Source organism: Brienomyrus brachyistius, chromosome 2 (assembly GCF_023856365.1).
Source record: "Brienomyrus brachyistius isolate T26 chromosome 2, BBRACH_0.4, whole genome shotgun sequence".
NCBI classification, from domain to species: domain Eukaryota; kingdom Metazoa; phylum Chordata; class Actinopteri; order Osteoglossiformes; family Mormyridae; genus Brienomyrus; species Brienomyrus brachyistius.
In genome coordinates, this window is record NC_064534.1 from 48,163,292 (window position 1) to 48,187,507 (window position 24,216).

Here is a 24,216-nt window from a genome sequence, read left to right on the forward strand (position 1 = left end):
CCTTACTTTGTGCCTTATCAACACTACCGTCACTTCCAGCCTTCCTGACTTCATATCCCTGGGTTTCTGAGTCATATTCATCCGTTTGTGTCTGTTGTTCAACAGTGTTCTTTCTAATGAATTTCACAAGTCTGTGCTTTGATACATTACCTCTATGTGGGTTATAGATCAGGTAAGCTGGGCTATTCCTACCCTACAGAAATTCCCTTTTCACCTCTGGGGTCCAGTTTCTTGTGTTCTTGATTGTATGTATAACAGTCTGATCCAAAACCCCACATTTTGGAAACATTTGGCTTTCTTCCAGTCAACATTGTCACGCTTGCTGACCGGGGGTAAGGCGAGCGAGCAAGCGAGCGGGCAGGAAGCAGGTAAGGTAGGCAGAACTCGGGGAAAACGGGGATTTATTTACGGGAACCGGGGCAGGAGACATCAGACACTGACTAACATCAATGACGGACGAGGACCACAGGTAAGACCAGGACTTAAAACAGGACAAGACTAATCAAAGTAATCAGACACAGCAGGAGACGATCAGAGAAGTACACGTGGGTAAGCAGGGGGCGTGGCACACACGAGGAGCGGACGAGCCGGGCATGGCAAACATGAAATATGGAGTATTTTAGTTCTGTTATTGTAACACCTATTATGAATGTGTGCTGCACTTTGAATTGCATAAGGCCACAATACCTTTGGTAATCCCTTCTCTAATAATAGACACCTTCCCATTTCAAAAAGGGTCCTCCACTGTCTCTCAGCTGTACCATTTTGATGGGGAGAGTAAGGAGATGATGTCTCATGCCTCTATCCCTTCAAAGTGACTGAAAAGTATTTCTCATGTATTCTGTGCTGTTATCTGACCTGATGCACTTGACTCTACCATATGGTGCACTGTCTGCCAAGAACTTCTTTATTGCTAATGTTGTGTCACTCTTGTTTTTAAAAAAATAAACAGACACTGCCCCAGAAAAGTCATCCGTGAATATAATGGCATACTTAAATCCATCTTGAGCAACTGGCTTAATGGGACCTGCTAAGTCGGTATGCACTAACTCTAGTGGTGCCCTAGCTTTCTCATCAGGTTTCCTATCGATATGATTGGTGATTTTTCCCTCCGTGCATACACTACAACCTACTTTGCTGTTACCTGTGATCTCCATGCCCTGTACCACATTGGGTAATTTTAACACATCATCAATAGTACAGTGCCCCAGAATCTCATGCCATTTTTGACATCACAAATTAAATTTATTCGGTCATTAGACATCGTCATTAACTGAATCATCGACACATTGTTCATTGTTATTTACCGTTTTCAGATAGTACAGCCTTTCTTGTTTCTCTATGTGGAAAGTGGTTCCATCTTTAAGTACAAGTTCATTTTGTCCTTCCTGAAAGATCATTCTGGCTCCATCAGTTGAGATTGCTTTTACAGAGATTATGTTTTGTGGATATGTCAGTATGAATAAGGCCTTCCACAGCATGATTTTGGCTATTTTACCTTCTGAGTCCTGAAGAAATACCTCCGCGTCACCACATTTCCACGCCACACTGTTTGTCCTGGTCCCATCTGCTAGTTCCATGCAGTGTGATTTTGGATTAAAAGTCTCATCGAATCTTGTGAATTTACTTTTCTCTGTTGTGATATGGAATGTCGCTCCACAATCTACCATCAGTCCATTTCCTTTGATACTGTTTGTGGGAAAGTGTTGACGAACCTTAAGTACAAATGTTTGTCTCTCCGCAGTTTGTTTCGCATTGTCTTTGTACTTGGTTTTTCTCCTCGTTGTGCGTTGAGCTTCTATGATAGCTGCACCAGTTACTGGTTCCTTTTTGGCGGCACTCTCTCGCAATATGACCGCGATTCCCACATCCGTAGCAGGTTATAGATGATACATCCACTTTCATTACATTATCTGATTTTGTTTTTATGCCAAACTTTTCTGTCTCTTCGTAGCTTCTTAGTTTACTTTTGAATTGAGTAAGTGTTAATTCCTCGTTGCTCTGTGTCGTATGAATAGCGAAGGGTTTGTACAGTATGATTCCGGGAGGCCCTTCAGAATCATGGCTATTATCAGCCCATCGCTAATTATTTCCTTCACGTTTTGCAGGGATATTACCGCCTTTTCAGCTCGGATGATATAGTCTGTTACAGATTCTTCTGGCTCTTTTCGTAATGAGGTTAGTTCTGCATACAGGGCAATAATTCGGGGTTTACCCTGACTAGCGTAATGACTTGCGCTATTTGTAGGGCTTTTCTGCCGTCATCTGCTGCCTCATCACTAGCGATACACATAACTCTAACATTCGGCGTTCTCTTCTGCATCTGGATCAGCCATGGACAATAACGTGTCCTTTAAGCCCATTATTCTCAAGTGGCCGAGAAATTTTACTTCCCAGAGTTCATAATTACTTTCATCCCCATCGAAAACTAACCATAAGTGCATGTAATTTTTAGTACACTACATCGTACAGTTCAACAAAATAATACAAACAGACAATGTAAAAACATTGTGACAGAGGAATTATTGTGATGAGGAAATATAATTTAACAGATGTGTGATGTCAGCGATGACACCAGAAGAGACTTTAATAGCACTTTGAAAGTATGGGTGCGTTCGACTTCATGCAGCTGCTTACAGCACTGGCTTAAAGCAATGCATTCTGGTCCTTACGCAATGCATCATGGTTAGATATGTATGAAACATATCACATGAACATCGCCATGGGTATATATATATATAGACAGAGATAATGCCATTATTAAAGAAAAGGGAAAAAATGTATATATACACTGGAAGGACTTAAGTTGATATGTTTTTTGTGCTTTTTTGTTTTCACACCTCTGAATAGCATCTACGTATTGCGTAAATTCTACCAGAAAATACTTGTATGTTTGGTTTGGTTTTTGCCCACTTGATGTATATAAAATTTTCCAAAAGTAAATTAATAACATATAGATGGTTTAGCATCAAATGACTACCTTTAAAATAAAAAATACATCAAATAGGCAAATTACTATATTATTTTTTAAGTTGTATATCTATCCAGAATAATCTCGTATATACACAATGATAAAACATACGCATAACATTTTCCTCTTCTATCCCACAGAAATCACAGGTGTTATCAATATCCAATTTAAATCTTCTTAAAACTTGTTTTACCGGGTAAATCTTATGTAACGATTTATATAACACTTCTCTAACCTTGTTACTGATGCAGTATTTACTAGGAATAGTCCATGCTTTTTTCCAGTTTATATCATGAAACATAGAGGACCAAAAGAATCCTGCTGTATGTAGTGTAACCATGAGCACAGCATTTATAATAACTTTGTTACTAATCTTATCATTTACAACATCCTTCTCCGCAATATAAATGTGAGCAAGAGTTACATCCCCATACACATCAGTCAAACAAGAGTTCCTTAGAAGATGCAATGCTCCTGTGGGGACGGCGTCAAAAACCACAACAACAACAAATTTATTTTTGTATAGCACATTATATGCTTTACAGCATCCGCACCCAAAGCCCCCAGTGAGCAAGCCAAAGGCGACAGTGGCAAGGAAAAACTCCCAAGAAGGAAGAAACCTTGGGAGGGACCAGACTCAAAGGGGAAGCCCATCCTCCAGGGGCCGGCAGGGATAGTCAAATAAGAGTCAAGTCACGTTGTCCCAATCATAAGATTTGGGAAATAACTGGAAAGCAGGGAAGATGACAAGCCAATGCCGAGTCTTCTTTCAATCGCCAGGCAACTAAAGGTAAGGCAGTGGTGTCAGACATGAAAGATGACACAGGCAGATGGGCTGGATCCAGATGAGCTGGATGCAGGGGCATCACTGGTGGTGGCGACATCACATGTAGTAGGATATGCTGGACATCTTGATAGATTGAGGTCTCCAGGCATCACCCCCCAGGAGGAGTAGGGGAAATAAAATGTACAATTAGTCAAAGTAGAGGAGGCTATCGGCAGTGCTAAAAGCTAGATGAGTGCAATATGAAGTCCAATGTGCAAGCTCCGGCAGATATGTCTATGGCAGCATCAGTAGGAGGGAGTGGCAAGTGGGAATGCAGGCATGAGGAGTCCCTGAAATGTCAGCACTCCAGCTCCACAAGGGATTGCGAAGCTAGAGTGACAGCACTGACAGTCCAGTTAATCCAAAGCCAATGGCACCGATCCCCACCCAGCTCTACACCTCATACTATAGGTCTGACTGGGAGTGAGGAGTTAGCTAGAGCTAGAACTAGTGTCCGTATACGCTAAACTAAACAGATGTGTATTTAGTCTAGACTTGAATATTGAGAGTGAGCCTGAAACCCGCACATCGGATCTTATATTCAGAAGTCCAAGTTTAAGTTTAAATATTGCATCAAAACTGTTTTCTAGTGATGGATTCATTGTGATTTTAATTAAGTTATTATGGCACACTCCACGGTGGAATAGTCCTCCATGATTAAAGACGCGGGGAACAGACACAGTCTCAATGAAATGAACCCTAGGTGACGAGTCTAAGCGACTAGCAGGCGGTCGGTTATGCCGGTTTGCCTGCCGCCTGGACTTGGCTCTAGTTAGTCAGCGATTTGCCTGTTGACTATGAGCTATGCTTTTAGACAGGAAGTCGGCACCAGCCCGCGAGGGGTGAATACCGTCCCTCTTCAAAAGCCCAGGCCTACCCCAGAACATCCGCCATTTATCGGGCACCATTCCGACAGCCAGCGATGTAGCGACGATAATCTGCTGTACATTTCATCGCCACGCCTAGCAGGGATGGGGCCAGAGCACGTTACTGATACACACATCTTCTTCGCAAGGTTGCATACCTCTTTAAAATTTGCCTTAATGATCTCCGATTGCCTCAATCGGAGATCATTAGTGCCGACGTGGATAACAATCTGAGAGTATTTACATTTACCTTTAGCCAGCAATTTTAAATTTGCCGCGATGTAGGTCGCTCTGGCACCAGGGAGACAATTTACTATGGTCTCTGGAGTCGCTACTCTCACGTTTCTTAGAATAGAATCGCCAATTACTAGAGCACTTTCAACAGGTGTCTCAGTGGGAGTTTCACTGAGTGGGGAGAACCTGTTGGAAACGCGAATCACTTGGGTTATACTGTGGGATTTAAAAGGGTCTATGTTTCTTTGTTGATTGTTTCTTTGTACCTGTAGCATTGGAACGCTTCCTCTTGGTGTTGCTGTGCTGCGAGGGCATTAAGCATTCCTGCAAAGGACCAGACTAGCCACTGTTTTAGGTTTATTTGATAGGCTTGTAAGTTGTAAGTGTAATTGTAGTATTGTATTTTGGGCGGTGGACATCGGCCGCTACCCTCCCCTTATGTTTGTACATGGGATCTTTCTGTACAAGGCCGGATCCGCACAGGCTTTTGCTCTGCTGTTGGGGTGCCACACTGAGTGGACACTGTACTGTTGTATGTAGTGTTTGTCATGTTGCATGCTGTGTGGTGTTGAGTTTTGCTGTTTTCTTTGTCACCAGGGGCCTCCTGAGCTGAGAGCTGCGTGTGCCGATCTGACCTTACTATCTGGAGGATAGTCAGCTGCCCCCCACCCCCAGCAACCTTCATTTGTCTGATTTTAGATATTTGTAATAAAGTGGATTGGGTTTTATTTTTACATGCCTCTTTGTTATTGTCCCTTTGCGGGGAGGGTTCGAACTTAGCCACGTTACAGAAGGAACATTAAGGGTTACCAGGAGGTGGCGTAGTCAGAGCAGTGTGGGTATTCTGTGCTTTGGGCACCACAAGAAAGCACCGAAATGTTTTAAAGAAACTTTAGCGTTAATTTAAAAGAAAAAAAGAATCAAGGAATAACCTTGTTAATTCTTGTTTAAATAAATTAACGCAAGAGAGTCGGCTCTTTAAAGAAAACTGTGTGGCTCTATGCGCATGCGCTACATGAGAGCGAGCCAGAGAGGAGAGCGCATTCGCTAATTTAATCAAGAACTAACCGCGTAATTCCTAGATTCTTGTTGAAATGCTTAGAGCGTTTTACTTTACATTGGCAGAAAAGTGCTTGATTACTTAAACCCCTATAACCATAACGTTTATTTGAAATAACAGGCGCTCCTCTGGTGTCGCCATTTTGAAACGGGCTGGCCAATATCATTTCGACCGCTTTTTTCAAACAGACCTGCCGATTATGGCCGAGCTCTGGGACTCGCTCATTTCGCTGTTTAAATGCTTTCTTCAACCTAACACTGGTAAATACCGCTAATGTTTTTTCTTCTAATTCTTTAAGCATGTTGATTAAATGTAATGAGTTTAAGTACTTTCTTTTAAAACGTCGTGCTGTATGTTAATTGGTTTCGCTTGTGCTTGTTTAAACTCAGCATTTGCTCTTCTGCTGCTTTCGGGCATGTTTGTACTGGTTTAAATTCCGCCTGCTTTTTTCTAAAATAACGCTAAAGTTTTTCTTAAACATTTTGGTGCTTGCTTTTAAAATACGCCGTGGCGCTTGTGCACACATGGCTGCGGCCGGACGGGTCCCCGCTGGACGTGTATCTTGCATTCATTCCGTTATGTTTTTATTCCTTAAAAACGTAATTTAAAATACAACAAATACATGTAATGTATTTTCATTCTATTAAAGTTTAAAGGCAACCCATATCACCCAAACCATATGCCCCCTTATCGGCAACACGTGTAATAGACATTTGGAATATTCCTGACATTTAACATCACCTACTCACATTCAATTGAAAACACCTGTGTCTTTTTCGTTTTTAATGCTTTATTTACAAGTATTTACATTTTTAAGTAGTACTGATTGAACATAGAACACTGTCTCATCCACTACTGGCCTTGCTCTCCTCCACCATTGCTGTGTACTCCTCCTCCTCCATTGCTGTGTACTCCTCCTCCTCCATTGCCTTGCACTCTTCCTGCACTCCTGTCTTTTCCACCTTCGAACTCCTGCAGAGGAGTTTCATCTCCAACACCTCCAAGTCTTTTAATTCACTTTCTTTCTCTTGTACCATTTCCAAAAGTGCCTCGATCTTAGCCTTCAGCTGCTGCAGCTTTAGCTCCTTGTCTTCCTTCACCTCCACCGGTGGTGTATTGACTTTTGCCTCCTCCTCTAAAGCTCTTATGCCTTCATCCTTCACTTTCTCCTCCACAGTGTGAGTTTCTTCTATCGGCCTCACATCACCTTTTGGTGTATCGCGTTTTTTTCCTTTCCCTTTTATTGCGAAGGTAAACTTCTTTAGCCACGATTTCTTTTTCTTTCCTCCTTTGTCCTTCCTTTTTCTTTCCTCCTTTGCTTCTATAGCTTCTCCAGCGTCCTTTGGTACCGCTGGCGGCCTAAAGCAATTGAGAAAGAACCACTTCATACTGAGATGTGTCTTGTTCGATATCAGATTTGTTTTGAAGTGGTATTGGTGCCTACAGCACAATTTATACCTTCAGAATGATGACATCAGAGTTGTCACGGTAACATTGTGTTCTAGAATTCAACTGTAGGTGCCATATTTGGTCAGTGGTTCAATTTTTTTTAATTCTCTGCATTTTTTGTATGCTTTATTCAGCTCATATTTTGCAGCATATATTGTATGAATTTCCATATTTACCTTAATTAGTTTACTCGCAGATAATATTCTGTACTTGCAAACAATGCAGAAACCTACCAAACATTGCCAGGCCGTTCCTGTGCTCACAGAGCGTAGTGAGCTTTACTTTACTCAGGAGGAGGACAGGCTCACATTTTCTGACCGTGGCCTTGCTGTGCTATATTGTGAAAGGTGCTGAACTTAGTGATGAGACAGTTAATACCCAGATTCTGGAGATCGCCTCCTCAAAGTGAGGCCCAGTGACTTCAAGCTGGGAATCGGGGCTTGCTAAGTTTATGCAATATCACGTGACCGATGACTTCCGATTCATCCTGAGGTGTAAGAGGCTTCGAATCTGGCTCTTCAAAACTTTTATATAAGTGAGATGATTCTAATTAGCAATGGTAGTGGAGACCAGTTTAACCAAAGAACCAGCGGCCAGGTGATGGGTCACAGCAAGGAGGGGTATGGGGTTGGGTATCAGTGTTTGGGTACATTAAATGGAGGTGAGAGAAAACATTTGGTAAGGTTTAGCAGCATCTGTAATATCCCTGCATTGTAGGCAGAGCTTTCTGGATAGATTCTGGACACACACACCCTCGTATTGGACAAATTGATTCAGAAAATGGATGGATGGAATGCAGTGTTTTTCATGTGTTTTCATGAGTGGAAGTGAACTTTTACAGAACTGAGTATTTGAGTAAGTAGGAGAATAATCAAAAATGGATTTATCTTATTGCCTGTATTTTTGCCCCTTATTTTGAGCTGTTTTAAATGCTGCACTGTTCAGTTGCAAATGGTAGGTCCCTCTGAATCCCATCTTCACTTTACTCCACTTCCTGTTATTCACAGGTATCTGACTCTCGAATCCGGCTGAAATGATCCCAGTCGATTTTCCAATCTCCGCCTTTTCTATTTGGCAGAATGCACAGCCTGGATCCAAACTGCCTTCCTTCCCAGTTGGACTAACAGTTGGCTCCACCTGACACTCTATACCATTAAACCCCAGTTGATCACAGAGCTTATTGCAGGATGTGCGTTTGTTCCTCTCCATGTGTTGTGGGGCTGCCTTGCCTAACTCCTATAGTAAGGAGAAGGTCATAAACTTGTGTTCTTATGTTTTAATAATTCTGAAATGGGTAAGAAATGAGCAGCAGGACGATATAGAGCTAAAAGGTGCGATTTTTCTAGCACTACGATGTAACCCAAGGAGAAAGGCAGCACTGCCTTGCTGAAAGTGATTTCTGTGGCAAAAAGATGGTGATATTGCTGGCAAGCGGTCTTTTTATTAAACTCAAATGTAACTCTGTCAAAGTACAATTTTACCAGGGTCCCTGAATTCGCTTGAGATGCTATGTAAAATTTAACCCCCAGAAGACAGAATGAAGCTGTAATTCATACAGGTGGCAAAACTAAAATGTCTCTTGGTAATTTCATCAGGGCGGTGATGGAATTACAAATGTGCATGTTTTTGGCGAGTGATGGATGAGGTGATATGAAACATGCAGTTGTCTGTAATCGCTGCAGCTTTGGGGAAAAAACTAGCATTCCTTTAAAATTCATTACATTAGGATGGCAGGCAGGAGGTCACTGCAGTTTGGACGTGGCAGGAACAGAGGAATAAAGCCAAGTAGAATGTATGGAACTTCCAGTCTTTCTGTAATATTTCACAGAGTAAGGCATAACTAAAGGCACTGCTGCCTTGCGTAGAGGATTACTGTAGTAAAATGGTAATCCGTACTATATACACTCCATATATGATACACGTTTTATATGCATTTATTATGTATACATATTTTATATGCAGCTCTGGAAACAAGAGACCGCATGTTGGAAAGGCTCTTGTAGCTTTAAGGAACACTGCTGCGTGCAAAGGACTGTGAGTGCACGCGTGACGAGAGCGCGCGGGAGAGCCTGAAGGAATAGGCAGCACGTCGGCGAGCTGCAGTTTATGTGTAATTAGTTTAGTTGTTCCTGGCAGTAAATAGAGTCCCTGGTTTTTATGTATGCGTCACTGACGAATGTAAGTACTAAGTTTATTGATTATAAGTGATAAGTGACGCTGTGCTAATTTAGTTTACTTAATTGCGCGGCTAGGTTAACGTGACCTAGCTGGCGTACTGTTATAATTATCGCTGACGACTGTACCGTTGTATACCCCGGAAAGATATTTTCGTTTATTTCCCGTCCAATCATTCCCTCTAATACGAATTGCTGCTAATGTAATGTATTGTTGTGGGTATAGCCGAACTTATCAATGTTAAGGCGATGTGGTACAATTATGCATTATGTTAGTGTATTATGGTAATAACCATTGTAAGCACTGTGGTAATTTGTTTTTCCTGTTTATTTGTTATAGAACCATAAATAAATACAAACTTACTTACCAACCCACTTCGTCTGAGTGTGCATCCAACTGACCTCAAGTAAAATAAGCCAGAGTACAACTAATTGCTCCCCCCTACTGATTGAGAACGTGTATCTGGTGAAATACGGTCAGCAGCCCCCCCCCCCCATCCTGAATCGTGACTGATATCCCACAGCGAGTACTACCCTCCTGCAGCAACCCCTTACAGTTTCCCAGGGGAGCGTGGTCCCCCTTTCCCACACCGCATCAAATTTTTCAGTTTCACTCATTTCTCAGTTTATGGGTTATGGGTATGAGCCTGTGTAAAATACACTTTTTTTTTGTTGCAAACTCCAGCCTGGCTCTTCCCTGCTTCTCGTTGATGAAGGGCTTCTTTCTTGCTTTATGGGTCTTCACTGCTGCTTCTAGGAGCCTGTCCCACCAGTACACTTCACACTTAATGTTTTCCATTCCTTTTGAAGGTCACTTGAGGTCATCCTCCGATTTGTTAGACACTGACGGATAAGTTGATGGTCATCTCTGGCATTAGAAGGTTGCTTCTGCCCTCTACCTGGCTGGTTTTTGATTTTTCGCAGTGTCTCCTGCTTCTTCCCCCTGTTCTTGTATACTGCGGTCTTAGAAACTCACGAGCATGGAAGCAGCCTGCCTCACAGTGTAGCCTTCTGCCAGCAGAACCAGGATTAAACCAAAATTTAACAATGCAGATTTTAAAAAAGTATATAGAGTGGTCTCTTAATTTTTTACAGAGCTGTGTATTGTTTATATGTATCTATTTTATGTTTTGGCTGCATGTTTGAACTAGGGCTACAACTAACGATTATTTTGATTATCGATTAGTTGGGCGATTATTTTTTCGATTAATCGGATGAAAAGTAAACTCTTCTTTAATTTGATGTTTTGCTTATAACATTATAAAACCACAATCAGGGTATTATGTATGTATAAAAGTAAACTTTAAAAAATGCAAAAGCCGCATATAGAATTTCATGATCTTTAATTTTGACATTTTAAACCTTAAATGAAAGATAAAGCTTGTTTTGGAACGGTAAATCTTCCCTAAATATCCAAAATATTAATTAACAAAAATCAAAACAATTGTTGTACTCTTATTATATTCACATTATGAAATTAGGACACAAACATGCTGAAAATGATATTAAGCAGCAGAATTTGTTGAAATATCAAAATAATAAATAAAAAAACAAATATTACTTTTTGAGGTAGAACAGGTCAACTTTCACTGCTCAAAGTGCTGCATATAAATATTTCTTATTCACTTCTACAAAATGTTTAATTGGAATAAAGAAAATATTACTTTTTGATGCAGAGGTAGAACAGAAAAACTCAAAGTTGTGCATATGGACATTTCTTATTCACTGATTCCAAAATTTTGAATTGGAATGCAAAAATGTCAGCATGTCCACATGATCTGGGTTGAGGCTGGCTCTTTTTGTGGAAGCTATGCAACCTGCAGCAGAGAACAGACGCTCAGGTGGTGTTGAGGTGCCCGGGATACTCAGCTTTCTCCTCTCTGCTCTCTTCCTCACTGCTGCCTCCAGACTCAAGGAGTGAGTCAAGCAAAGATGTTGAGGGTTTAGCTTCTGTTCTTCTGGCTGAGGTGGTTGTTTGCTGCTGCTGCTGCTGTTCCATCTCCTTTTTTGCTGTGAGTGCTTCAGTTTGCACTTTAGCCTGCATGGTTATAATTTGCTCAGGTGACAGAAATTTCAGTCTTCTGAACCTTGGGTCCAGAGCAGAGGAGAGAATCACAGGATTATCTGCCTGCTCAAAGAACTGGTTCCATCTGATTTGAAGCTGCTCAACTGCTTTGGCTTGGAAGGACTTCACTGGACCTGAATCAAAGGTTGCACCTTCAGTAGACTTTAACAGCCCTTTCACGATTGGAAGCAATGCGGAGACTGTTACATATTCCTGCCCGCTCATAAAAACAGTTGCACATTCGAAAGGCTTAAGAGCAGTGGAAAGCTCTTTGAGCAGACTCCACTGGTCTGGTTTCAAATCCAGATAGCGTTTGCCTCTTGTAAGTGATCAATGGGTCAGACAGAGTAGCAGTTAAAGGCCACCTCTTTTCAACAACAACAACAAACAAATTTATTTTTATATAGCGCATTATCACAACATTACATTGTCTCAAAGCGCTTTACAGTATCCTCACCCAAAGCCCCCAGTGAGTAAGCCATAGGCGACAGTGGCAAGGAAAAACTCCCTAGAAGGAAGAAACCTTGAGAGGGACCAGACTCAAAGGGGAAGCCCATCCTCCAGGGGCCGGCAGGGATAGTCAAATAGAGAGAGGAGAGCAAGGAAGATAAGCCAATGCCGAAGCCGAGTCTTCATCCAATTGCCAGGCAACCAGAGGTAAGGCAGCGGGTCATACATGGAAGATCAGAACGGCGAGCTGGATGCAGGGACGTCACTGGTGGTGGTCGGGTGTGCTGGATATCTTGATAGATTGAGGTCTCCAGGCATCACCCCCAGGAGGAGTAGGGGAAATAAAATGTACAATTAGGCATAGTAGAGGAGGCTATTGGCAGTGCTAAAAGCTAGGTGAGTACAATATGAAGTGCAATCTGCAAGCTCCGGCAGATATGGCTATGGCAGCATCAGTAGGAGGGAGAGGCAAGTGGGAATGCCGGCATGGGGAGTCCCTGAAATGTCAGCACTCCAGTTCCACAAGAGATTGCAAAGCTAGAGTGACAGCACTGACAATCCAGTTCATCCAAAGCCAATGGCACCGATCCCCACCCAGCTCTACACCTCACACTACAGGTCTGCCTGGGAGTGAAGAGTTAGCTAGGGCTAGAACTAGTGTCCCTATACGCTAAACTAAACAGGTGTGTTTTTAGTCTGGACTTGAATATTGAGAGTGAACCTGAAACCCGCACATCCGGTGGAAGACCATTCCACAGCAGAGGAGCTTTGTAGGAGAAAGCTCTGCAGCCTGCCGTAGCTCTTTCTACCCTAGGCACTAACAGATATCCCATGGCTTGAGAGCGAAGCAAGCGTGGAGGGTTGTATGTGGTCAGCAGTTCACTAAGGTATTCTGGTGCAAGGCCATTTAGTGCTTTATAAGTTAATAGCAGTATTTAATCAATCAGTCTGTCAATCATGTAGAATGTACTCTTCCATCTGGTACTTACATCCTGAACAATCTTGTGCTCTACCAGACATCTTGCAGCTCCAACAGCTCTTTCAATGTTTTTGTCCTTTAATAGGAGCATTGATCACCAACTGCAATGTATGGCCAGTGCAGCGTACACTGGTCCACCCATGTTTCTCCTCCAGTGGTTTTGCAGCAGCCACAATGTTTGCACCATTGTCATGTACAAGGGCAGTAATTTTCTCAAAAGGGATTTGAAATTTGACTACTACTTCTTCCAGCCATTCTGCAATGTTGTTTGCGGTATGTCTGTCTTCCAGTGGTAAGGCAGACAGATGTCATCTTCCAGTCATTTCCAATGTAATGGCATGTAATGCCACGGTATGCTTCAGTGGCAACACTTGTCCATATATCAGCAGTTAAAGCCATTCTGCTGTTGGTGATGTTCAAAGCAGACTTAACTTTTTCAAATGCCTCCTGGTGCTTTTATCTCCATCAATTTTGTGAAGTGGGTCCTTGATGGAAGTATGTATCCTGAATTACGGATGCCAATCTTTTTTTTTTTTTAAATCCTTCGTCTTCCACCATTGACATTGGCCGCATGTCAGTTACCAACATACTCAGGATGGCACCTGTTATAGTGGCTGCTTGTTGAGGAGTGCATGGGGGATTTCTTTTTTGAATGAACTCACTCATGCTGAGTTGTCTCTTTCTGAGATAAATACATAACAGCATTTGAGTATGCGAAGTACAGCATTTTATGTAAATCAACATTTGTTTTGTTTTTAACTATAATTGCAGATGGCAAGTTGACAGTGTATATATATATATATTGTTTAAAAAATACACTGACATATTCCGTTGTTAAGATATAAACAGCTAAAATAATGTAATTTTGTATAATAAAATGATATATGCATAAGTAAAACCACAGTAAATTACGTTTGAAATCAGATTTGCTACTTAACTTTGTAGTGGACTATAAAAAAACTGTAGAAATGCAAAAAGCTAATAGTCACAAATGTACTGTTATTTGCATTCGCCGAAAACCACAACAATCACTAAATGTAATATTCTACTGTTATTCGCACCGTGTAATTTAAGCTAATCTAATCTAATCTAATCTAATCTAGCGCCATTTAACTAATCACTATTGCTCATGAGGTGATTGCGCAATGTGATGCTAGCGAGTAGCAAGTGAACAGATCTAGCGCGACTGTGCCAAAGTTAGCAAACAGTTTAAACAAAAGCACTTAAACTGTACAGCTTTTACACGATGAAGAGATACAGTTTTTACTTACCCTGCTGATGTTTCGCCATCCGCAACACCGACATGTTTTCTTTTTAAGTGTTCGTGCATGACTATGGTACTGCCATGCCATGAAAGCTCGGTCTTGCATAGCCTGCAGGTTACCGTCTTCTTAGAGGCGTTTAATGTAAATTGCTCCCATACCTTGGAGGACTTGGGGCGCACACTTTTTCCTGCAGACGCTTCTGTAACCTCCATTGCGAGCGGCTGTGTATCTTTGTATATCTTTGTGTATTTGTGCATCTTGTGGTCGCGCTCCTCAGTAACGTGAGCAGCCCAACTAATCCATAACGGCATTCGTTGACAACAAATTTCATTATCGATAATTATTGATTTTATCGATTAGTTGTTGCAGCCCTACAGTAGAATGATGAGCTTTACCAAAAAGCCCTAGCTTGGTCTCATCTATCCAGAAGACATTCTCCCAGAAGAAAGACCAGATGGCTCAAACTAAGTGTAATTCTTTTCTATTGGGGAACATGCCTATTATTATCGGAGTTATTGTAGTAAATGGAGTGTATTGTTACAGGTGCCCTGTAGGTGGCAATGGAGGCGTTGTTAATTAGCATGATTAGCTATGTATATGGCTGGGAGAATAACACTGTGATGTTGATAGTGTGTGGTGTTCAGTAAAGAAGGCAAGTTCTACTTGGCAGCTCGTGTGTCCTTATTGCGAAGATATTACATTATATTGCCGACGAGGAAACTGGCGAGCACATAAGAAGTTGCTTAAGAGTGCTCTCGACGGCGCAGATCCTCGGCTACTCTTCACAGGAAAGGAAGCTAACACGAATTGCGCAATGGCGGCGTCTATGGTAGGGATGCTCACTCCATTTGATAGTCAGACACAGACTTAGGAGGAGAATTGTGAAGTGTTGGATCACTTTTTCAAGTAGGCAAATAGGGTTATAGAGACAGGGAAAAACGCACAATTTTGTTGATCTCAGTGGGGAGCTGGACTTATAGCCTAATGAGAAACTTGCTGAGCTCAGACAAGCCAGGTGACAAAACTTATGCCGAGTTGACGGAGCTGTTTCAGGCATATTACAACCATAAACCCATCGAAATAGTCCAGTGATTTACGTTTAATTCGTGGATGAGAGCAGCGAGTGAAAGTGTAATGCAGTATGTAGCAGTGCTTCGGGAGCTCACTTAGCGTTGTAACTACGGGGAAAGATTGAAAGAAGTGCTCCGCGATAGGCTGGTGTGCAGTATATCAGATGATCGTATGCAATGGAGGTTGTTGGCAGAGCCCAAGCTGACCTTCGAAAAAGCTCAGGTAAACAATGCTGACGCATGGCGGCATGGTGGTGCAGTGGTTAGCACTTGTTGCCTCACACCTCTGGGGCCCAGGTTCGAGTCTCTGCCTGGGTCACATGTGTGTGGAGTTTGCATGTTCTCCCCATGTCGTCATGGGGTTTCGCCCCACAGTCCAAAGAAATGCTGAGGCTAATTGGAGTTGCTAAATTGCCCGTAGGTGTGCATGTGTGAGTGAATGGTGTGTGAGTGTACTCTGCAATGGGCTGGCCCCCCATCCAGGGTTGTTCCCTGCCTTGTGCCCATTGCTTCCGGGATAGGCTCTGGACCCCCCACGACCCAGTAGGATAAGCGGTTAGGGGAATGGATGGATGGAGGGATAGCTATGTCTATGTATGTATAGCCTATGGCCAGTTAGGGGAATGGATGGATGGATGGAGGGATAGCTATGTCTATGTATGTATGTATATGGCCATTCTTCGCTTTATTCCAAGGAAAGAAGCTGCTTTGATGATCGGCACAAATTGCCTATTAGTATATGTAGTAAAATAGGCATTTATTGCTCACTGAATGTCAGTATAGCACTGCTAGCAAACAGCAGTGCTGTGCTCTAGAACTTGTAAATTAACTCGCTAGCCTCCTAAGGCTGGTGACATTCTAAATTAAGTTAATTTGAACAGACATGCTCAGGCAGTGGCATCTTGTGGTTTATCATATATGGAAATCTTCATTAGCGATAAATCAGGCTAGCTAGTTTTGTTCCTAAGGACAAAGTTTCTATCATCTAATTGTGGGAGTTTTTATAGCCACTGTGCAGTGCCGGCGTCAAGGTGGGGCATTCGAAGGCATTGCCCCCCCTAGCGAGTCGCCACGCTCCCCCACACAAGCTCCAGCACCCACCACCACAGGCCAAAATATTCATTTTTATATCTAATTATTTTTCAGATATTAAACGTATAAACGTTCACGAAATTAATAAAGAGCCATTTCAAATATTTTTTGTCATATTATAAATTCACTTGAATAAATGCAGGCTAGTTGGTGGTGATTGGTTGTTGCTTTGGTGCAGCATTTGGCTTTCGCACAGAAAATATGAAAATAGAAATTTTCAACTGCCAGCGGTCACGTAACATTAGGGTAGCGACTCATTCAGCTGAGCAGCCTCTTTTCATAAGGGTGTGTATTTAAAGAGAACGATTCATTTAACGGTAATGGTTATTTGTAACTGAAAATTAATGGATATAAAACGTAGCTAAGTGGTGGAGGTTCATCTAGGCCTCCTCCAGCAGGTCGACAGGATGATGTCGTTATTTCAACTGTCAGCACCGACTCCACTGAAGGAACTGATAGCAACAACAACAACCTTAGCTGTGAAAGACAGTGGTGTGTCAACGAAAAATATTATGTACGTTTCAGTTTGGTGTATGTGGTCATATGTCTATTGACAAATATAGGAATAGATTTTGTTTGTTGAAAATCTATTATTTGTATGTTTAAAATATATTGTTACATTATAAATTTGTAAACGCATTATGCACGTCATTTTCACTTTCACCAGAAAGCGTGGCGGCACTACCCCCAGCGGTCTTAAACCAAACTCTACTCTTCGTTTACAAATTGTACTCGGATCAGAAGAAACTGAGAATAGGCTTATGTCTCCCAGTCTGACAGCATGTTACTAATATATATACAGTATATAGCCTAATCAACGATAAGCTGTTCCTGCGTTCAATCTGAACGAAACATTGCGCTGCGTTTGTGTTTTATGCATCACAAGGGATGCATATGAAAGGTGCTTGTTTACTTTTCATTAGTCCTGTGATTATAAGGTTGGCATGACAGTGTAGGGGGCTGTTATGATGACTGACCGCTTGTCTGGGTCTTTTTTTGTTGTTCATGGCAGCTAACGTTAACATCGCTGGGAATCCCGTGACCCACGGGAGTCACGAAAAATTGTCAACCTCTAGTGTCGCTCATATGAATATAGTTCAAGATCGATAGTGCCCCCCCATAGTCAGTTTGATGCCAGCCAGTAGATCCGCTCTGACGCCGGCCCTGCCACTGAGCTTGTGTAAATGGGAGAACCGACCGGTGAACTTGACGTTGCATTGTCATGTGCGTCGCAGTCGCTGGTCCCGTTTGTATTTTTTGAGTGTATATCTAAATAACAGTTTCTTTGAGTTTGTTCGGCACGCTACTGTAAGAAAAAGCTGGCAATTCACGCATTATGATAATCTAAGAAAGTGTTACGGCGCCTCATTGCACCTGTATTTACACTTTATGGTTGACTGTGTGCTAGATTACTTCCTTTAAATGATATGAAGAAATGCCTCGGTCCCATTTGCCTGAACAAAACACAGCTTTTCATAGTCCTGAGCCCTCGCTATACATTTAGTTTATATGAAACGTTCTTTAACATTGAAAAGATATACAGAACTTTATGCATCTGTGCGATGGACGTCTCCGACATTCCCTGGTAAAATGGCCCGTAAGCACAAATCGTGACGTATTACGCATGTAACTTAATACAACCCAGCAAACAAACTGGCACTAGGCCCAATGTGGGCAGAAATATTGGCCCCAAGTGGGCAGTCCACATTGGCCCAATTGGGATTTGCACATTGGCCTGAGATTGGCCCCAAAACATTGGTCCCATGTGGGAAAACATGCAGCTGGCCCATATGTAATCATGCAGTGCTTATAGGTCAATATATTTCATTATTTTTTTTGTTTTTAGCAGTATCATGGATTTGTTAAAATATTTGATAGTGTTACATAATACATAAATGCAACACAAGATTTCCCTTAAATCTTTTTTTTCAAAAACATAATACTTTAAAGGAACCGCCAGAAAAATAAAGACAATTGCAAAGATGAAAACAGCATAAAATAACCATGAATAAAATGCATCTATAATATATGCTGTGGGCATTCATGTTAAATTGAGACTTCATGGTGTTTTTGAATTTGTTCAGCAAATGGTTATTGCTAGCTGCTATGATTAAATCGTCAACCCAGATGATCAGAACAATGGCCTCACTGCCTAATTATTTTCTATACACACAGTGGTCAGATGCATTTCTCACTAAATTATTTTGTTCTAGGTAATCATGTAATAGTTTGTACCAATTTCTTCCGGATTGTTTAAGGCCATATAGGGACGGTTCTGGTTGTTCTACAAAATTTTCTGTATCAAGTTGAGCATGTAAGTATGCTGTTTTGACATCCATCTGATGAACAATTAAGTTGTTTTGCCCTGTTATCTGCATCAGTGCTCGTACTGAATAAGGTTTGCTGTCGGGGCAAACGTCTCATGGTAGTCTATACCTTCTCTCTGACTGTAACCCTTAGCAACGTATCTAGCTTTAAAGATCTTTTCTCCTCCAACATTTTCTTCAATGGCATAGACCCATCTACCCCCAACTACATTCCTACCCTCTGGTAAAGAAGTCAGCTCAAATGTAGCATCTTCCTTAAGCGAGTCGAGTTCTTCCCTCATCGCGCACTCCCATTTGGGTCCTTCGGGTGACATCAAGGATTCTTTATAGGTTTGAGGAATTCCGTATACTGCCCTGTAACAACAATCAACATTTGCATGTGTCACGTCATTATCTTCAAAAATCTGGCATGTAATCATCTAAGTATTTTGGGGCTCGTTTCTACCTTCTTGGGTAGCGCCTATTTGAATCATCATTAGATTTCAGATCTACACTGTTTTTGTTCTCATCTAGGGTTGTGTTTCCTGTAGTCTCATCATGCTGTGACAGATCTGCATTATGAAAGTTCACAATCGCCTCATTTTTGTCTAGCACCTGGTTCTCTGCGCTATCCTTACTTTGTGCCTTATCAACACTACCGTCACTTCCAGCCTTCCTGACTTCATATCCCTGGGTTTCTGAATCATATTCATCTGTTTGTGTCTGTTGTTCAACAGTGTTCTTTCTAATGAACAAGTATGTGCTTTGATACATTACCTCTATGTGGGTTATAGATCAGGTAAGCTGGGCTGTTCCTACCCTACAGAAATTCCCTTTTCACCTCTGGGGTCCAGTTTCTTGTGTTCTTGATTGTATGTATAACAGTCTGATCCAAAACCCCACATTTTGGAAACATTTGGCTTTCTTCCAGTCAACATTGTCACGCTTGCTGACCGGGGGTAAGGCGAGCGAGCAAGCGAGCGGGCAGGAAGCAGGTAAGGTAGGCAGAACTCGGGGAAAACGGGGATTTATTTACGGGAACCGGGGCAGGAGACATCAGACACTGACTAACATCAATGATGGACGAGGACCACAGGTAAGACCAGGACTTAAAACAGGACAAGACTAATCAAAGTAATCAGACACAGCAGGAGACGATCAGAGAAGTACACGTGGGTAAGCAGGGGGCGTGGCACACACGAGGAGCGGACGAGCCGGGCATGACAAACATGAAATATGGAGTATTTTAGTTCTGTTATTGTAACACCTATTATGAATGTGTGCTGCACTTTGAATTGCATAAGGCCACAATACCTCTGGTAATCCCTTCTCTAATAATAGACACCTACCCATTTCAAAAAGGGTCCTCCACTGTCTCTCAGCTGTACCATTTTGATGGGGAGAGTAAGGGGATGATGTCTCATGCGTTTATCCCTTAAAAGTGACTGAAAAGTATTTCTCATGTATTATGTGCTGTTATCTGACCTGATGCACTTGACTCTACCATATGGTGCACTGTCTGCCAAGAACTTCTTTATTGCTAATGTTGTGTCACTCTTGTTTTTAAAAAAATAAACAGACACTGCCCCAGAAAAGTCATCCGTGAATATAATGGCATACTTAAATCCATCTTGAGCAACTGGCTTAATGGGACCTGCTAAGTCAGTATGCACTAACTCTAGTGGTGCCCTAGCTTTCTCATCAGGTTTCCTATTGATATGATTGGTGATTTTTCCCTCCGTGCATACACTACAACCTACTTTGCTGTTACCTGTGATCTCCATGCCCTGTACCACATTGGGTAATTTTAACACATCATCAATAGTACAGTGCCCCAGAATCTCATGCCATTTTTGACATCACAAATTAAATTTATTCGGTCATTAGACATCGTCATTAACTGAATCATCGACACATTGTTCATTGTTATTTACCGTTTTCAGATAGTACAGCCTTTCTTGTTTCTCTATGTGGAAAGTGGTTCCATCTTTTAAGTACAAGTTCATTTTGTCCTTCCTGAAAGATCATTCTGGCTCCATCAGTTGAGATTGCTTTTACAGAGATTATGTTTTGTGGATATGTCAGTATGAATAAGGCCTTCCACAGCATGATTTTGGCTATTTTTCCTTCTGAGTCCTGAAGAAATACCTCCACGTCACCACATTTCCACGCCACACTGTTTGTCCTGGTCCCATCTGCTAGTTCCATGCAGTGTGATTTTGGATTAAAAGTCTCATCGAATCTTGTGAATTTACTTTTCTCTGTTGTGATATGGAATGTCGCTCCACAATCTACCATCAGTCCATTTCCTTTGATACTGTTTGTGGGAAAGTGTTGACGAACCTTAAGTACAAATGTTTGTCTCTCCGCAGTTTGTTTCGCATTGTCTTTGTACTTGGTTTTTCTCCTCGTTGTGCGTTGAGCTTCTATGATAGCTGCACCAGTTACTGGTTCCTTTTTGGCGGCACTCTCTCGCAATATGACCGCGATTCCCACATCCTTAGCAGGTTATAGATGATACATCCACTTTCATTACATTATCTGATTTTGTTTTTATGCCAAACTTTTCTGTCTCTTCGTAGCTGATGGGTGCGTTCGACTTCATGCAGCTGCTTACAGCACTGGCTTAAAGCAATGCATTCTGGTCCTTACGCAATGCATCATGGTTAGATACGTATGAAACATATCACATGAACATCGCCATGGGTATATATGTATAGACAGAGATAATGCCATTATTAAAGAAAAGGGAAAAAATGTATATATACACTGGAAGGACTTAAGTTGATATGTTTTTTGTGCTTTTTTGTTTTCACACCTCTGAATAGCATCTACGTATTGCGTAAATTCTACCAGAAAATACTTGTAAGTTTGGTTTGGTTTTTGCCCACTTGATGTATATAAAATTTTCCAAAAGTAAATTAATAACATATAGATTGTTTAGCATCAAATTACTACCTTTAAAATAAAAAATACATCAAATAGGCAAATTACTATATTATTTTTTAAGTTGTATATCTATCCAGAATAATCTTGTATATACACAATGATAAAACATACGCATAACATTTTCCTCTTCTATCCCACAGAAATCACAGGTGTTATCAATATCCAATTTAAATCTTCTTAAAACTTGTTTTACCGGGTAAATCTTATGTAACGATTTATATAACACTTCTCTAACCTTGTTACTGATGCAGTATTTACTAGGAATAGTCCATGCTTTTTTCCAGTTTATATCATGAAACATAGAGGACCAAAAGAATCCTGCTGTATGTAGTGTAACCATGAGCACAGCATTTATAATAACTTTGTTACTAATCTTATCATTTACAACATCCTTCTCCGCAATATAAATGTGAGCAAGAGTTACATCCCCATACACATCAGTCAAACAAGAGTTCCTTAGAAGATGCAATGCTCCTGTGGGGACGGCGTCAAAAACCACAACAACAACAAATTTATTTTTGTATAGCACATTATATGCTTTACAGCATCCGCACCCAAAGCCCCCAGTGAGCAAGCCAAAGGCGACAGTGGCAAGGAAAAACTCCCAAGAAGGAAGAAACCTTGGGAGGGACCAGACTCAAAGGGGAAGCCCATCCTCCAGGGGCCGGCAGGGATAGTCAAATAAGAGTCAAGTCACGTTGTCCCAATCATAAGATTTGGGAAATAACTGGAAAGCAGGGAAGATGACAAGCCAATGCCGAGTCTTCTTTCAATCGCCAGGCAACTAAAGGTAAGGCAGTGGTGTCAGACATGAAAGATGACACAGGCAGATGGGCTGGATCCAGATGAGCTGGATGCAGGGGCATCACTGGTGGTGGCGACATCACATGTAGTAGGATATGCTGGACATCTTGATAGATTGAGGTCTCCAGGCATCACCCCCCAGGAGGAGTAGGGGAAATAAAATGTACAATTAGTCAAAGTAGAGGAGGCTATCGGCAGTGCTAAAAGCTAGATGAGTGCAATATGAAGTCCAATGTGCAAGCTCCGGCAGATATGGCTATGGCAGCATCAGTAGGAGGGAGTGGCAAGTGGGAATGCAGGCATGAGGAGTCCCTGAAATGTCAGCACTCCAGCTCCACAAGGGATTGCGAAGCTAGAGTGACAGCACTGACAGTCCAGTTAATCCAAAGCCAATGGCACCGATCCCCACCCAGCTCTACACCTCATACTATAGGTCTGACTGGGAGTGAGGAGTTAGCTAGAGCTAGAACTAGTGTCCGTATACGCTAAACTAAACAGATGTGTATTTAGTCTAGACTTGAATATTGAGAGTGAGCCTGAAACCCGCACATCGGATCTTATATTCAGAAGTCCAAGTTTAAGTTTAAATATTGCATCAAAACTGTTTTCTAGTGATGGATTCATTGTGATTTTAATTAAGTTATTATGGCACACTCCACGGTGGAATAGTCCTCCATGATTAAAGACGCGGGGAACAGACACAGTCTCAATGAAATGAACCCTAGGTGACGAGTCTAAGCGACTAGCAGGCGGTCGGTTATGCCGGTTTGCCTGCCGCCTGGACTTGGCTCTAGTTAGTCAGCGATTTGCCTGTTGACTATGAGCTATGCTTTTAGACAGGAAGTCGGCACCAGCCCGCGAGGGGTGAATACCGTCCCTCTTCAAAAGCCCAGGCCTACCCCAGAACATCCGCCATTTATCGGGCACCATTCCGACAGCCAGCGATGTAGCGACGATAATCTGCTGTACATTTCATCGCCACGCCTAGCAGGGATGGGGCCAGAGCACGTTACTGATACACACATCTTCTTCGCAAGGTTGCATACCTCTTTAAAATTTGCCTTAATGATCTCCGATTGCCTCAATCGGAGATCATTAGTGCCGACGTGGATAACAATCTGAGAGTATTTACATTTACCTTTAGCCAGCAATTTTAAATTTGCCGCGATGTAGGTCGCTCTGGCACCAGGGAGACAATTTACTATGGTCTCTGGAGTCGCTACTCTCACGTTTCTTAGAATAGAATCGCCAATTACTAGAGCACTTTCAACAGGTGTCTCAGTGGGAGTTTCACTGAGTGGGGAGAACCTGTTGGAAACGCGAATCACTTGGGTTATACTGTGGGATTTAAAAGGGTCTATGTTTCTTTGTTGATTGTTTCTTTGTACCTGTAGCATTGGAACGCTTCCTCTTGGTGTTGCTGTGCTGCGAGGGCATTAAGCATTCCTGCAAAGGACCAGACTAGCCACTGTTTTAGGTTTATTTGATAGGCTTGTAAGTTGTAAGTGTAATTGTAGTATTGTATTTTGGGCGGTGGACATCGGCCGCTACCCTCCCCTTATGTTTGTACATGGGATCTTTCTGTACAAGGCCGGATCCGCACAGGCTTTTGCTCTGCTGTTGGGGTGCCACACTGAGTGGACACTGTACTGTTGT

At 42.0% G+C, this 24,216-nt stretch overlaps 2 long non-coding RNA genes across 3 annotated transcripts; one reads left to right on the forward strand and one right to left on the reverse strand.

Annotated features, from left to right (window-relative positions):
• The first annotated feature begins 1,845 nt into the window (after window positions 1–1,845).
• LOC125716615 (uncharacterized) lies at window positions 1,846–22,427 on the forward strand. 2 transcript variants are annotated; one of them, XR_007384369.1, is made up of 3 exons: window positions 1,846–1,879; window positions 2,109–2,178; window positions 22,302–22,427. It is a non-coding gene; the product is annotated as an uncharacterized LOC125716615 (long non-coding RNA). The 2 variants fall into 2 exon arrangements; XR_007384368.1 differs by lacking the exon at window positions 22,302–22,427 and adding an exon at window positions 3,517–3,661.
• On the reverse strand, window positions 13,101–21,415 carry LOC125716611 (uncharacterized). The gene is made up of 3 exons (XR_007384367.1): window positions 20,742–21,415; window positions 14,346–19,182; window positions 13,101–13,756 (listed from the first exon to the last, which is right to left on the reverse strand). It is a non-coding gene; the product is annotated as an uncharacterized LOC125716611 (long non-coding RNA).
• Window positions 22,428–24,216: the final 1,789 nt, after the last annotated feature.